This window comes from Dipteris shenzhenensis, chromosome 33 (genome assembly GCF_047967505.1).
Source record: "Dipteris shenzhenensis isolate YYH24624 ecotype China chromosome 33, Dip_SZ_1.0, whole genome shotgun sequence".
NCBI lineage: Eukaryota > Viridiplantae > Streptophyta > Polypodiopsida > Gleicheniales > Dipteridaceae > Dipteris > Dipteris shenzhenensis.
The window spans coordinates 20300938-20319287 of NC_141628.1; positions in this window are offsets into that span (position 1 = coordinate 20300938).

The following is an 18350-nucleotide window of genomic DNA, read 5'->3' on the forward strand; positions in this document are numbered from 1 at the left end:
AATTTATGAGGTCAAATTGAGCTCTTCTCCACATTATAAATCCGATACATTTACACCCGTTCTCTCTCTTGCCTTGTCACCTCCCTTAGGGTGTAAATCCACTGAGTGTTCAGAGAAAACATTTTTCTCAACAAATCATAAAACTTGGGGTTTCAAATTTTGAAGGTTTTTCTTGAGAATTTGCCTACCTTTTAGCTAAAATATAACTAAATTGCCTAAAATTTTGCAGATTTTACAAAATTGAGAAAATAATTTTTACATGTGAAAATGAAAATGTTACAGGTTCATTGTATATAGTTTGCAGGTTTTCTGTGAACACTGAATCCACTCTCTTCGCCGCTTGTCGTGGTTCACACACCAGCTTCATTTCTTGGTTCAGTAACCAGTTACAAGTGTCGGAGATGCGGTAGATGAATGTGTATGTCGATCGTAGGCTATTAACTTATGCCTGCCTCTCCTCTCACCACCACATTCACGCTCCCCTTTGCTCGGATCTTCACGTGCACACGTGATCATCGCACAACATGCACCGGGACACAGCATCGAACATTCTCGATCTAGATTGAACGTAATGCAAGTTGTTGGTGTCAAGTGATTGTTTGGAACGAAGTTACAGATGAATTTATAAACTATGCTAATGGCCTTGCGCTTCCTCTATTTTTGAAGTGGGTACTTACGCTATATGTGTTGGTTTGGAGGTAGAATGGACCGGGCCCATCCCTCCTATCGGGCCAAGTAGGACGGTAATCCTTCACACCACCTTTTGGACGAAGGCTGGCGGGTGGTGGGAACCCAACCTTAGGGCCCGTTCGTTCATGCAAAGGGCTTGATTAGCCAACCAGGTATGCGCAAAAAACCAAGATCCATTCACACGTGATTTCCAACCAACAGTTTTTTGGGACACGTGTGTGCATGCATCGAGCCAGGAAGTTGTTTCACTATTAAGTTCACCTACTACTGGGGCAGCCCAAAAACAAGTATCTAAGTACGCGTTGAAAGGGACATGGTGGTTTGCAAACCAAACCCTTCACATGAAAGGACCCTTAATCTTACCCTAGTTTACAGGATTGCAATTTGGATGCCCTGGATATTGGCAAAAATGTTTTCACTAATGGGGTTGTGCCAAAGAGCATGCGGAGAGTACCACAAAGATGGTGAAACTAGCAAGTGTGGGGGCAACCTGCAAAGTAAGCCAAATCAACCTAAATCTAAAAAAGCTAAAAGTAGAAGAAGAATATGAAGAAGTAGATTGATCGTGGTTTAAAGTTAATAGAGCTGAAGCAAAATCAATTACAATGGATAGTTTCAAGTTTCAAGCTTTTGATGGGGACCTCTCTTACGCAAACTACACATAAATTCAAATCATAACATTTTTGTGATAATGGCATATAGGAATTGTAGAAAAATGTGCAAAAACTTCTTTTCTTTGGGCAAAAAAGAAGGGTTATATTTGAGGATTATCAAAAAGTGAGCAGAGAAAAGTGAGCAACCCCAAATTAGCGAGCGAGACTAAACAACTTGTGAGAGAGCAAGCCCTTCATTTGCTATCCGATTTCTCAAAATCTCATTGGAACAACAAAAGTGAACATAAGTAAATCATACATATCCAAAAAAGACAAACATGCCTCAAAATGAAATTTCACATTGCCTTCCTCCTCATTGTGTCTCATTGGAGTTATTATGGAGAGATAATGCATAGGAGTACATAAAATATGTGATTAAAAAAACAAAGACTATTGAGATTGAAGATTCACACATCATGCCTCCCATGCGTGCAAAAGAACTTCTTTTATACATATGATTAAAAACATTGACCAGATTGCACTTCTCCTTCCTTCCCATATATTCACATTACAATCATTTTTAACAAAAAAGTTTAAGATCCATTCAAAATAAAGGAGCATACTATACATCTCCTTCCTCCACTTATAGTCACATCATTATGGAGAGACAATGACAAAGCTGAAGTTAGAATATATGATTCAAAATATGTAAATACGTATGATCCAAAAACATGGAAGGAAAATGAACTATGTGATATATATGAAGAGCAAAAAAGCACATTGCATCTTATGCATCTTCTACCCCATGCACTACTTCACATTATAGGAGGCTCACATATCTTGCCTCCCTCCCATCTATGCAGAAGTATACCCATATATCCATTACAAAAACCAGCAAGGGTTTTCATCTCTATATTCTGTGTAATAAGAAAAGCACAACATAAGATCTCTCACAACATCCACTAGATGGAAGATGGGTATCTTTTGAAACAACTCTATCTTGGTAAGAGCTGACTAGTGCATAAATTGTGCACTGTATCACTCAATCACAGCACCACAATGAACACAAAGTATATGTGCTTGCAAGGCACATAAGGATTTTTACATGCTTCCCTTTGTGTGAAATCAAGACACGTACAACGTTGGAACTTTGAAATTGTGACAGACCCTTTGATGGCTAATCTATACCAAGGACTACTTTTGTGATTTTGCCCACTAGATATGATGCCTGGTTTCTGCCATGTACCATCTTCCATATTCCTTAATGACATTTTGAATGCGATGCACAAAGAGTTTCAAGCAAAGTTGATGTCCTCCCAAGCATGTGATAACAATGGCATGCAAGCCAATCAAATCATTTGTTGGAATTTTTCATGAGAAAGATATAATTGATTGACATGTAAGTGTCTGACTGGAGAGAGCTGCATATCATCCAGAGGCATACCAAATAAAAAGTTCAGCCAAAGAGGAGTGTGATCAGACAGTTGTTGAGAATAGTCAGTCCACATTTGACATGTATAATCATCATATTGCTGAGCATGAATAAGATACAATCTATCAAGCCTGGCCCGATACTTTGTAAAAGCATTATGATGATATGTAAAGCCCAAAACTGAAGGGTGAGTTGATGTCCATAGATTTGCAGTATGAAATGATGAGATCATATCTTTCCATTGCTGAATTTCAGAGGGCAACATATGGGATTTATGAGTAGTATTGTCCTTCCAGTGAGGAGAATTATTGAAATCACCACAAAGTATAGCATTAATGGACCAAGGATATTGCTTTATGGAATCCCACATTCGAGCTCTACAAGCTGAAGTTTGAGAGGCATATAAGGAACCAATTTCAAAAATCTATCCATTGATCATGCATTGGATAATCATCCATCGGCCACAAAGATCATTATATACTACACAGGGCTACAAATCATGCCTGGCTAGAGTGCACACCCTAGAGAATTGATCAAAGCCTGCATAGAATATATCATATCCTAAAAAGAACCCATGCTGGCCAGCAAAAGAATGTTGATTATGTTCTTGCTGACACACAACATCTAGATGAGTTGTATTTACATAGTGCCAAAGGAGCCTCCATTTATTCTTGTTGTAGAGGCCCTGCATATTGTAAGAAACACATTGAAGAGAAGCACGCATGAAAATATGTACAAGGAATAAGTAAATCTCAGAAAGAAAAGGAGGCATCAGGCCTCTACCATTGCCTCAGGGTCTTGCTGACCCTCAGAGTCCAATTCCCTGACAAGATCATCTTCTTCACAAAGTAGAATACCCTTCTTGACTGCATTGACGCATGCCTTTTAGATTGGGCCCCCTCTTAAATTGCACAAGGTAAGTTTTTGTGTTTTGTTTGGTGCATTGATATCATCCAAAACTGAAAAGAACCTCACAATCTGTAATAGTGCCAGTTTGCCTCCTATTATTTATTACACCTCCTCTCCCCCCCACCTCTCTCTCTCTCTCTCTCCCTCCTGGCCCTTTTATTGTGTGTCGATCCACCACGTGTCCTTCTACAGTCCTACTGCCTTTGCCATCTCACGGTGCCATGTGGCCTCTCATCCCTCCTCTCTCCCCGAACCTCCCTCCTTCTCCCCCAAACCTCCAAATCCATGGCATGTCATCAGGTATGGTATTTTTCTCCTTAATATATAGTAAGATGGCGGGAAAATATAGTAAATTACACATAGAATTCTATTTCTTAGGATGTACTTGTAATCCATGAACTCAAATGAGGTTAATGGTATAGGGAGGGAAACTTGGTCAACAAATGATGAAAAGCCCTCTTCATGATAAAGAAGCATTTACATCACTGGTTGTATCTTCAAGCAAGTCCACATTCTTAGTCCATCATCCCAAATAAGAACATCTTTTGAATTTGTACCATCTAAAGTCTAATCATATGATGGTGATGATGATCTAGAAGATGCACTAAAAGATTTAAATAGCTATGGTAAGACGATGAATTAGAATTCTCTGTCTTCTTTTAAAGCATGCGATGCCTTAATCGAAAGCATGGGCATCCTATATAAAAAGTTAGTTTACTTCAAGTAGCAACTTAGACCACAAACCACACACCATCTTGGAACAAAACAATTCAAGATAAAAGACCACCTATATTCAATAAAAAATGCCATTGTTAAATATGTTGCTATGTGCACATACGAGATCACATACTTTGTACATACAAGTTCACATTGTTTCAATGAAGGGGTTCGAGAAGGAACTTCCTTCCACAGTATAAAATCAATGATTCAATTTTATAGAAAATGGAAAATGTATACATAGAATTATTTTTCTTAAGATGTACTTATAATCCATGAGCTGAAATGCAGTTAATGGGAGGGGGAGGGGGGATTTTTCAAAATGAAAGGTGAGAAAGGGAGGATTCATCACCCATCAACAAAGGATGAAAAGCCCTCTTCATGATAAATTAATCAAGAAGTATTTACATCATGGGTTGTATCTTTAAATAGGAACATCTTTAGGATTTGTATCACCTAGAGTCATGATGATCTAGAAGATGCACTAAAAGGTGTAACTAGTTGTGGTAAGACACTGAATCTTTGTCTAAAGCATGTGGTGCCAATCAAAAGCATTGGCATGTCTATCTTAAAAAGTTGGTTTACTTTGGGTAACAACTTGGAACAGATACCACCACACCATCTTGGAATATAACAATCTACATAAAAGGCCACCTATGTTTAACAAGAAATGCCATTATTAAATTTATTAAATAAGTCACCATATGCACATACAAGATATGCTTGAGAGGAGGTCATGAGCTTAATTCATATGAACATACATGCTCATGTTTTTAAAAAATTCAAACTACCCACTTGTATTAATTGTGGAGGTTGACCCCAAAAAGTACTCCTTACCTATAGTCTATTTAGGAAAGCACTAGTCCGTCTGCAGTGCCTTAGTGACCACTCCCATCATCATCCATTCCATGTGCCAGTGCAAGATCCAAGGTCCACATCCATACTCCATGGATTCTCCAATTATCAATTTGGTCGCAAAGTTCTTGTCATCATCTCCTGCAATCAAGGTTCTTCATACAAGCGCATAATTATATTCAAAATATATGTTCAATACAAAAATCATCCTTTAAAAAAAAGGCAAAAAAAAGAGAGGGCCAATGTCATGATAATCTCTAGCTACTATCTTCTATACTATCCCTACTAGTTACATGTGCGCCTATTAGTGCTAGTTTCTCCTACGCATGAGTGCTCTTATTTGTGATTTACATAGCATATTTCATCTGATACAAAAAGATACCAGTTGCACAAAAAAACCCATCATTGGCTAGCAAGATGGTGAATTTCCACATATCTAGGAGGAATACATGCAACCACAACAACAACAACCGATGGTGGAACATGGTCCACCTTGTTAGGTAAGAATAAAATCAAAAGGCACTGAGCCCGCCTTTGAGTAAGCCAGTGAAGCTCCCACGTAGAGGTAGAGATTGAGATTAGGGAGAGACTCTTAAAGAGACCACTGTGGAGAAAATGAGTTCATGAGGTAGCATAGAATTAGAAAGTCCAAGAAAGCATGCTAGCTGATAGAGCTTCTAACAAAGTTAAGGCGAGGGAAGGTGAGTCCGAGTTTGAGTGGAACTATCATGGAATCTGTGCAGCCCCAAGCTATTGTAATAGAAATGTTGCTTCTATAATACAATAAATGTTTTCTCCTTTATGTTTTCTTTATCTCTTTTGCTCAAGTACTTTTGTACCTATCTTCATACAGTTTTCCTGCATAGCATGTCGCCTTGTGTTTGTTAGATGGATGTCTAATTTTAATCATCCTCACGTTGAGTCAAGAACCTTGCATAGCAACCATAGATTGCCAGAGAGGGAAACTTCTCTTATGAGCACACTTGCATTGAGCTAGGTCACAAGTACTTAACCAGTTAACTCGGGCGATAGGGAAGAAGAAGGTCATCAACAGTCAGCCTTGAGGGTGTATTTGATTCGAAGCAGTACAACCATACTCACACTCATGTTTTGCTACATCTTGATAATAGACTCATCCATCATTTTGGCTATGTCTCAATAGTAAAACAATTATGAGATGAGGTCACTTTCATGGTGACATAATTTCTCAAAACAATTATGAGATTCATTAGAGAGGTCACTTTCATGGTGACATAATTTCTCAAATCTATTTTATGCTTGCATCCTCATATTAAATTGTCATTTTGGTAGAGAAACCATTTGTGCATGTTCATTAAATCTGACCACTTCCATGTGAACATCACTTAGTCATTGTGTGAGTATGACTAAGGCAAAATCCATATAGAGCATTGAGGAGATCAAGAAACTTTACATACTCATCTCAATCAATACACTACTCTCCTTATGTAGCATGTTGTCAAGTTAACACCATGTCTTCAATTATATCCAAAACCTTGTAATAATCCTATAACTAATAAAGGATTCTTCCTTAGCATTATATCATCGGTGGATGATAGCACAATCCACATGATTGGTGGATGAGATGTTGGATACAATCTAGAGTAAGAGATGAGGACTTGGTTTCCTATTTAATGGTCCCCCCTTGTATTTTGTGGATCATCCTAGCCTTCCACGTTGTGAAGGTGATAGATAAACTTATCTTGTTTATTGTCTCCTATTGTGTGATTCACGATCTTCATTTCTCTCTCTTCGTTGTTGTGAGCACTCTCTATCCTTGCACTTCAAGAATAAGTGCATCATTTATTCTTTCTTTTCAATCCTCTCTCTCTCTCTCTCTCTCTCTCTCTCTCTCTCTCTCTCTCTCTCGTCTTTTCCTCTAATTCAATTACTTTTCTCCTCAAATATACAATTTACAAAAATATATGAAGAATAGATACAATTTTTGTGAGATACATCTCAATGCCTCCCCAATGGTCTCTATATAATCTACAATGATGGGTTGCAAATGAAAATTTTCATTTCTTCTCAATAAAGAGGCAATTCTTCTAATCAAGAAACCACAATCTCTGAAGTATGTGGGCATATATAGTTTTTACAAAGGATCACTTCCCTATATTTAACTTCCACCTAGGGGTCCTTAAGAAATATGTAAGATAAAACATGAAATCACTAGAGTTGGTTTAATTTTCTTGTGGACTTACTAAGATATACATAAAGATAGCATGTGCAATCAATAGAAGGGGTTCAATTGCTTGTAGAGTTAGATAAAAGATACCCCTTGAGAAATTGCACATGCTGTATGGGTTTTTACATAGTGATGAATCCCCTCAGGGACTTGCCCATACAAAACAACATATGGGAAAATGGACCTCTTTTTTAAGGTAACCTTGTGACTATCAAGTTTGAAATAATAGTCTTTTGGGGGGCTACTATCACCACATACAAGTCTTATTATATGAATCATAGAATCTAATCCCCTTCCACTTCCAACATCTAAGTATACATGCCCATAATAAGAAATATTTATCTCTACTAATGGAGTATCACAAGTCATCATCCATAGCTTCCCATGAAATGTTTTCCCATCGATCAATATGTAAAAGACATGCGCAAATTTTATCTTGCTTTGAAGTACCTATTCCCATCCAAATCTATTAATACTTGTCATCGTAAGTCATTGATATAATACAAGGCTTGGTATCAAGTCTTCTACATTAGATGTTCTTATTTTCCACCCTCCATCAAACAACTCACCTGACCAATCCTCATTTATGCCTTGCAAGTGAATGTTATTCATTTTCTTCTTAATTTTACAATTGGAAAAAACAAATCATAGGAATGTAGGAACCAACTCAATCATGCATTTCTCCCACCACGTGGTTTCATTGTAGGTCACACATAATTAAACATTCAGGTTCTATAAGCTTCATTCATATTTACACTAGGAAGTTGCCATTTGGGACCATCAAAGGTAGGCAAAGGAATTTGTTATAGTATTACATTCTCTCTCTCATTAGTAGGTAGGATGAACATCAATTCATTAGGATGCATTCCATCATTCTTCAATTTTGATGGAGTGCAACCTTCATATAGAAGTACCCCTAGCTTAGCATGGTGCACATGCAATAACCTAATTCTCAGGCATGATGCAGGGTCCCACTCTAAAAAGTTTTGAAGGATATATGTCTACAACGCACTATTCATTGTTAGCAACAATGACAAAAATCAAAGATAAGCTTGATAAATGAACATCTCAAAACTTACAATTGGGTCTCCGATATGGAAGGGCTTCATTAAGATGAACGTAAATATCCTTGTGTGTGACCACATGCTGAACATTGATCCTATTTACTTTTTTTCCCCTAAAATCTATTTCAGAGGAATTCTCTCCTTAGACAATATTTTGAGAGGCTCTCTGAATCCTTTTGTAACTTAATAGTTGCCCTAATTAGTGGTTTTCATTTTAATACTTTACTTGGGGTTTCCATATGTTATTATTATTTTTATATTGTTCAAGATGATAGATTATAAGTTGCTTTGATATTGGTCATTTTCAAATCATTCATACCTATTCCTTTGAAAAACAAAAACAATAAACAATGAAACCTTAGATATTATATCTAATATTTGATGCTAGAACTTTAGCCCCAAAAAAATCAAGGCCTAAAAATAGTCAAAGAAAAAATAACTCTCCCTGAGAAAAAATACTGCTAATGAAACCTTAGATATAATATCTTATAATTGATGCTAGAACTTTACCCCCAACAAAATCAAGGCCTGAAAATAGTTAATAATAATAATAAATTTTCATGATAAAAAATATTGCTGCTTCATATAAACTACAACTAAAGCAAGAAAACCAAAAAGACTGAATTAAAGACTCACTACTTATAAGACAAAGCACAAAATAAAAACAATTGGCATTGACTATTCTGTTAAATTTTATTGTAAAGAATTTGAATCTACAATTCATGATTAAAATAAAGAGAAAAGGACATTAATATATAAAAAGATGGCACTTCTCAATGAAGCACTTCTATCTCTATACAAATTTGCATTCAAAAATCACAAATAAAAGATCAGCCGCATGAATAAAAAGATACAAATCTTGTTTTCTATCTTCCAAAAATACTATACAAAAATAAATACTATCTCGTTATTTATCTTCCCAAAATCGATTAAAGAAATGCAATGCTTAGCTAAAATCATACTTCATAGCTGATGTTTAAACATAATTGAGAAAAGTTTGGGAGCTCTAACTCACCAAAACTTGGAGAAAGGCACCATGTCTTGGCTTTATGAGTTTTGAAAGCATATTGTTATCTATATTACAAATGGATTCTAATACATCATTGTAGTCTTGATTTTTGAAAATACTCCATATTTGTCTTGATATAGTAAAAAGTATAAGCCCTTTTACAAACAATATACAAGAAAACAAAGCAAAATTATTATTTTAGCTCATAATAAGATTAAAAGTAATAATTGGTTGTAGTCTCTATGCACATACCAAGCTAATAACACTCAAAATATTATTCTAACACATATATAAAAGAATGAATCTAGAATCCATACATTAGTGCACATTAAAATAGCTTGTTTTAGTTCTAGTTTCCATGCACAATATCTTATTATATAGAATAGACAAAGATTTTAAACACGAATTCAAAGCACAAACAAAAAAAGGTCATACCTCCTTGTAATACTAATTGAGTGTTCTCTTTTAAGGGTGAAAATAGCAAACCACCATTGAATCACACTTTTCTTGCATCTATCAACAAGATAGAGAGGCATTGTAGCCCTAATCCTTTGACAAGGAGTAATAAATCTAGAATGGATGAAGACAACAGCTTGGAAGTGAAAAGAAACAAAAGCAGAGAGAAATCTTTTGTTCAAAAATGTAAGAGGAGAGAGAAATGTGAAGAGTGAGAAAGGAATGCATGAGTGAGAAAGGATTTGGATCTAAGATAAGAATCTCAATAGGATGAGTTGAAAAGTGATGATGAAATGGAAGGCACTCTAGTAGAACTGAGCATATATAGCCTAGGCAAAAAAATTCAAAATTAAATGTAACAATTTCCGTAGGTCAACTATTGGAAAGTGCTCCATACTACACTAAGTTCTTCTAGAATTTCCCAACCAACAAGCAACACATGGAAAAAACATTGATCGCTAGAGGGGAATGACCAAAATGAAGATCTAGGATAAAGATGTGCCACTCATTGACAACAACATGGAGAAAGGAGATCTGGTACCAACATCGTCTAATAACACTTTCTCAAGTTGAAGAACTTCAAGTGATCACCTTTTAAAAGTCATGTGTAATAAGTTGTGCTTATTTCATGATGATGTTCATCATGGTAAAGCTAGAAAATGAGCAAGGACACCCTATGCTACCAGGAAGGCCATGGTCAAAGGAAGCTAAAGATGCATGACTGGGGAGGTTGCAAAGAGCTAGAGTGCTTCATGATGGGGGAGGTGACACTCTCACCATTGCAAATAAAGATACCAATGGCAAGGAGAACAATCATCAAAGGGTGCAAGCCCAAATGCCTAGAAAGTGGAGGAAGTTGACAAAATATGAAGAGGGGAGAGGAGAAGAGTGGAGATGAGGAGAGACGGCACAGCTAGAGAGCACACCACAAATGACTAATTGTACACTAGATTTAGTTAAAGAAATAGAATATATACAAACCCATTTAGGGTTAGGGTTAGGGGATCTAACCCTTTCCTTTATAGCACTCTATAAGGTTAGTGCTATGCACATATGATCACGTGATGGTGCTATGCACACATGATCACATGATGTTGAGTTTGAACTCTCAACACCTTCCCTCAAGATCAACATCATGAAGTAGGCCTACCCTCAAGATGATGATTTTGGGGAATCGAAGAAGGACTGAGCATTACATTCCATCACACCCCTTTAATGGGGATGCCCTTCCTCTGTGTCAAACCAAGAGCTAGTCGGTGTTTCTCAAATAGCTCTTTACCGAGTGGTTTGGTAAAGATGTCTGCAACATTTTCTTTGCTATCACAATGCTGTAGTGTGATGTCACCAAGTAACACTCTTTCTCTGATGAAGTGTTCTTTGACATCAATGTGCTTTGTCCTGGAGCGATATACTGGATTTTTGGCCAATGCTTGAGCCGATTGATTATCACAGTATATTGTTGTTGGCTTTGACTCATCAAAGTAATCTATTTCTGACAATAGTCTTCTGAGCCATATAGCCTCACATGCACATGTAGTGAGTGCTCTATATTCTACTTCAGTCGAAGACAAAGAAACAGTTGGTTGTTTGTTTGACAACCATGATATAGCACCTTGACCAAGGAAAAATGCATATCCCTGTGTCGATCTCCTGGTCTCATGATCTCCGGCATAGTCATTGTCACAGTATCCATGCAACCGTGGATGACTTCCTCTATATTCTATCCCAAACTGTCTTGTACCTCTGATGTATCTCAAGACTCTTTTGGCTACATTCTAGTGAGATTGTTTTGGATTTGCCATAAACCGTGCTAGTGAGCTTACTGCATAACAAATATCTCGCCTTGTGATTATCAGATATATAAGAGATCCGATGAGTTGCCTGTAGTATCTGTCATTGACTGTAGGCTTTTATGAATCTTTAGTAAGTTTCAAACTCTGTTCCATGGGAGTGGCTGCAATCTTCCAATTTGCCATATGAAACTTCTTCAGGAGACTGTCAACATACTTGAGCTGACTCATGAATGTGCTATCTGAATCTCTCCAGAACTCAATTCCAAGACAATAGTGCATAAGTCCAAGATCTTTCATGTCAAACTCTACAGATAAGTCTTGTTTCAATTTTCTGATGAAGCTATCCTTGCTTCCTGTCACAATCAGATCATCTACGTACAAAAGTGCAATAGTAATGTCTTCCCCTTGAACTTTGTAGTCGAGAGTATGATTTGCATTGGATTTCATGTATCCCAGATCAGCAAAATACTTGTCGATTCTACTGTACCAACTTCTGGGTGCTTGCTTTAAGCCGTAGAGACTTTTCTTGAGATGGCAAACCTTATTCTCCTTTCCTGGTTCAACATAACCTGCTGGTTGTTGCATGTAGACTTCCTCGTCTAGATAACCATTGAGAAATGCATTCTTGACATCGAGCTGATACACATTCCATTTGCTGAGTGTTGCTAGTGATATCAATTACTGTATGGAATCCATCTTTGCTACTGGAGCATAAGTCTCATCATAGTCCTGACCATATTGTGTGCAAATCCTTTTGCAACTAATTTGGCTTTGTATCTTTGAATACTACCATCTGGATTGTACTTCACTTTGTATACCCATTTGTTTGCTATGCCCTTCTTTCCTAGTGGAAGGTCACATAATTCCCAAGTATTATTCTTATACAAAGCATCCATTTCTTCATTCATAGCAGTTTGCCATTCTGGCTTGTCTAGTGCATCTTTGAAGTACACTGGCTCTTCTATAGCCATGATGGTAGTCATAAGAGCATAGTTGGTGGTTTCCACCTGAATTGCTTTGCCTTTCTGAGCATATGTCAATCTGGCTGGTGGTCTGCTTTCCCTAGTAGACCGTCTGTGCTGTTGTCGCTTTGCTTGGGGTGTTGCTTACAATTCTTGCTCTTCTTCATCAACTTGTTCTGTAGATGGCTGTGAAGTCGATGCTTCTATCTCTTATGTAGGTGAGGTTTTCCATTCTGATTCCTCATCAAAGATTACATCTTTGGAGATAATGACTTTGTGATTGATGGGATCATACAATTTGTATGCTTTGCTTTCTTCACTATAGCTAACCATGATGCATTTGCGTGACTTTGTATCCAATTTTCTGTGATGATCATCATGTATGTGGGCATATGCTATGCAACCAAATATGCAGAGATGCCCAATGCGTGGCTTGTGTCTAGTGAATGCTTCATAAGGAGTCATACCCTGTATCGGTTCAGTATGAAGCTGATTAAGCAAGTAATTAGCTGTAGCTATTGCTTCTGCCCAATACTGATTTGGAAGATGCTTTTCACTAAGCATTGCTCTAGCACTGTCTGCTAAAGTCCCATTCTTCCTTTCAGCTCTTGCATTCTGCTGAGGAGTATCTGCACATGTGAATTGTCTTCATATGCCATGACTTCTGCAAAAGTTCATGAATGCTAAAGACATGTATTCACCTCCTCTATCTGATCTCATGACCTTGATCTTTCTACCTGTTTAGTTTTCTACCATGCTTTGAATTCTTGAAATCTGGAAAACACTTCAGATTTCTCTTTCAGAAAGTAGACCCAACAATATCTACTGTAGTCGTCGATGAAGGTCAAGTAGTAAAGTGAACCATTGATGCTGCGGGTCTAGGCATAACCCCATACATCTGTATGAATCAAATCAAGAATACCTCATGCATGAGAGGTACTTCTAACAAATTTGGCAAACCTTTCCAAGAAACTGTAGCTTCGGAATCCCAATTGCCATATTCTGATTCTTGAGATCTAACAAGTACTTGAAGTTGACATGACCATATCTCTTTTGCCATTTTGTAGATAGTGGCATCTATTGCGATTGAGCTGACATGGCATGCTTATTTGGTATTGTAGCTAGCATTCTGTATAAGCGTCCTTCTTTGACACCTTTTGCTACTAACTGACATCTTTTGGATTTGTCTCTGATAGTGCATTCATCGCCGTCGAAGATGACTTTGTAATTGTGTTCCATCATTTGACCTACTGACAAAAGGTTCTTGCGGAATTCCCTCGATTACTGCTGGATTGACCGCTTTAGTCGTACTGCTTCTTGTGGCAATCTCTTTCATAGTGTCCAAACTTCTGACAGTAGTTGCACTGAATGTTTGACACATTGGTGGATGCATTCCCTCATCCTTGGAATCTTTCTCAATTGGAATGATTTCCTCTTTGTTGATTCTAATGTTGCTGAGGATGATGCTGATGCTGAGTCTGACTTTGATTTTATTGCTGATGATGACCACTTTTCTGGTATGATCTACCTCTGCCTTTGCCTTTGCCTCTGCTTCAGTCTGAAGCTGTGAATGCCTGATCATTATAATGACCTTTACGTGCTTGAATGGCCTGAGTCCCGAGTTCTTCACCAAGTAGAACTGACTGAAGTTCTTCCAGTGTCAGAATTTGTCGTTGGATGGCAATACTTTGGACTAGATTCTCATATCCCTCTCCTAGTCCATTCAAGATTACTTGAACCATTTCTGTGGGATTCATAGTCTCTCCTGCTGCTGCAAGTTGATTGTTGTAGTCTTTTATGCGAAGTACATAAGCATGACCGGTTTCACTGTTGTTGCGGAAACTCTAGTTGATCTGGTTTCTCAGGGTAAGAATCCTGGATGTGTTCTTGGACTCGTAGAGAGCTACGAACATATTCCATGCTTCTTTTGATGTCTTGACTGTGTTGAGTTGTCCTAGCATGACATCTTGCACATTCTGCTTGATTAGGTGATAGGCATACTTGTCTTTCTTATCCCATTCTGCTTGAGCTCGGGCAATGGCAGGATCTACTACTGGTGCAGAAACTATTTGTGTAGATGTAGATCCCGATGTAGATTCCATTGATGGTGCTTTGACAATAGATGGAGTAGAGCTACTAGTGGCTGGATTGTCCAATGTTCTAGGTGTAGTCCCATCGATATACTCCCATTTGTCTTGAAGCACATGAATGGTCTCCATTCGGTATTTCCATGTACCGTAATTGGAGTTGTCTAACTTAGTAGATGCCTCCAGATTGAGGTTGCTAGTCGACATGGTGCAAGAAATGTACTCAAAAGTGTTGTAAAAATCTCTGTATGAATCAACTGCAAATACACTGTCTATGCTAAGTGAAATCTCTGAACTGTCGGAGAAGATAGAACTGTAGTATATAAAATCTGATCTATATTACAAGGCTTGTGGCAATGATGCTGGGAATAGCCAAGAGGCTTTACAAGGCTGAAATAATGTGCATGATGCCATGACATAGTCGAATAGGCTTTACAATGGTGGCATGTGTGTGTGAAATCAAATGCTATCTGCCCATTGAATCAATCTGCAATGCCTCTGAACTCTGAAGTCTACTCACTGAACTGATGAACGTAAGGTTAATGATGTGAAACCGTATGTGAGCATATCCAAGTAGGTACTAGTCGGGAATTTTGGGCATGGCTTAGATTGGCAACTTGGGGAAATTCAAAGCGTCCCCTCTATGGCAATCTAGTCTACTCTAATCTAGATCTAAACCAACTATCGATCGATGAAAGAACAACAAATAATTCCTTTTGTTTTGTTCTTTTTAAGTGCTGGGTCAGATGCATCGATGTAGAGGCAAATGTGTGTGAAGGAAGTGGTTTTGTCGGCGAGGCTCAAATGTGAGTGTAACTTGTGCCGAAATGTGCATATGATGTGATGAGCACGTAAAGCACGAAAAAATGAGTGACTTTCCTTTTTGGAGCGCCCTCAAATTCTTCTTGGATCAAGAGATGCGACTTGATTTAGGTGGAGGGGCAAAAGGAGTGCAAATGTGCTCAATGATGATGTGTCACTGTAAGTCACATACAGTGATGATGTGGCACTGTGCCTAGCAAGAGGTGTGCCAGTGGAGTCCTGTGGTGAGGTGGCAGGAGTGGTCACATGAAGTGACTGTGAAGCACTGTGTGTGCTTGTAGAGGTCAGTGCTGACTGGACAGTTGAGGTGGCACTGTTGATGTGGTTGTGATGACGTGGCTTGATGATGTGGTAGGATGACGTGTCCTGATGACATGGTAGTGGTGACGTGGTAAGCTGATTTGTTAGTGCTGACATGGTAGTGTGGATAAGATGATGATGTGGCACACGGGCCACATGTCACTTGGCTGACCACACCTCAATGTGTGGTGAGGTTGAGGATAAGGGATATCCTCCCTCTCTGCCACATGGCGTTAGGAGGGCGGAAACAAGTCTGTCGACGGAATCACTAGATTCCATCGGGATCTCCGTCGACTTCGGAGCTCTGTGAGCCTTGGAGATGGCGTTGTTGATGGAGAGGCTCTGCTACAAGTCGATGCTTGCTTTGTGATGCTGGAGTTTGCTCGTAGGGAGCTGCTATAGTCGGAGGCACTACTAAAGCTTGGGCATCAGAGCTATTCGCTGAACCCGCTTGCTACGCCTGGAGCCTCGTGAGCTCGTCATGCTTTTGCACGGCTGTGCGTTGCGGAGTTGAGGAGCTCCACTGAATGGAGCTGCTATAGCAAGAGATCCTCTACGGTTGGTCATTATGCAGCACTCGGAGGAGCCGTCAGCCCCTTGGATGTAGCTTGATTGCACGGCGAGGAGCCCGTCGGAGCTGTGTCGAGCTCGTTGGAGTTGTAGAGAATTGGCAGCTCAGGGTCTTCGCTACGTGAAGGGTCATTGGAGCCCGTTTGGAGAAGGTTGCCTAGGTGCTTAAAGGAGGTGGCAAAGTTGCGCTTAGAGGAGGTGATTTGGAGCGTCTATGGTGCTTTGGAGAAGCGGCAATCGTTGGGCGATGATGGCTGAGCGAAGGAGACTGGAGTTGCTCGTTGCCCTGGCATTGCTGTTGGCAGTGACTTTGGAAGGCTTACTCGAAGCCTTAGCTATTGCACATCGATGCAGGTCGGCTGATTAATTGTGCTGAGCCTTGGAGGCGTAGGGAACCGCGGACCTTCGTAGGTGTTGATGGAGTCAGACAGGTCGCATCGATAGCCCTTAGTTTGGGCTGCTATTGGAGCTCATTGCTGGAGCTCTCATGCACTGGCGTTGCGTGCAAGCTTTGGAGCTATGTAGCATCACGGTTGGAGGCGTTGTAGAGGCTCGTGAGCATGCACGCCAGTTGGATGGCTTTGCAATAGTGGCTGGAGCTTTGAGTTAGCGGGCTGGATTCGTTGTTGAAGTCGGCATTGGCGTAGCTGAGTTCGCTAATGGAGAAGGAGCCGAAATTGAAGAGCCTCAAGGTTTTCTCATAAAGAGGGAAACCTCACAAATGAACCTTCCAAAAAACACTAACTCCTCAAACTTCATGAAATGAACCTCGGATCTCTCTCTTTTCTCACAAATCTTTCTCTCAAAAGAATGAAAAAACTCACTCTCTCTCATAAATAATGAATCTCTCAATCAGATGGATGGAAATTTTCTCTCAACGGAAGTGGACTCTGATGGAGAACACTCAAGAGAACTCTCAATCTCACAATCTCTCACACTCTCAAGGATCACAATGTCTCAGCGGAAGACAAGGGAGCTCTGATACCATGACAAAATATGAAGAGGGGAGAGGAGAAGAGTGGAGATGAGGAGAGAGGGCACAGCAAGAGAGCACACCACAAATGACTAACTGTACACTAGATTTAGTTGAAAAAATCGAATATATATAAACCCATTTAGGGTTAGGGTTAGGGGATCTAACCCTTTCCTTTATAGCACTCTATAAGGTTAGTGCTATGCACATATGATCATGTGATGGTGCTTTGCACACATGATCACATGATGTTGAGCATGAACTCTCAACAGAAGTATATGCCATAGATATAGAAGATAAGCTCCTTGCATTGAAAATTGCACCAATAGGCAACCATTGATGCTAGGAGGGTAGCAGCAGAGATCCATTGGATGATAAAGGGAAAAATATGACATTTCAAAAAGAGTCCATTGAAGACAAAGAAGGATAGAGAATGATTTAAGAAGAGTTTATGCATCACATCAGCCAAACCAGTAGCAATGACCAAATCACCAAGGGAAAACCTGCCAAAGAAATCAATGTGAGTTTACAAGAAGAAACAAAGATAATACATTTCAACGAGCAATTTCCCAATAAATGTCTCAATCAATCCCAAGAATTCCTTCTGCAATACAAAGATTTTTTGGTTAGAAATCAATGCTCCACTTCTCGTGTAACTAAGCACATACCAGCTTGCTTTACCTATAATCCCCCCTTTATGAGGAGAAGTCATTAAGTAGCATGAATACCTGGTAGGGCCTACTTTAGACATTAGAGTGGAGGACATGCCTAATGGTTAGAGGTACAAGAATTACCTAGGTCCGAGGGAGGACCTTAGCTGGTGGGATCCCCTAACCTAATGGTATGGGTTCCCTAATAGGTGGCAATGTCCTAATCGGCCACTGACTTTAGGTGGCCACAACTAAGTGAGCA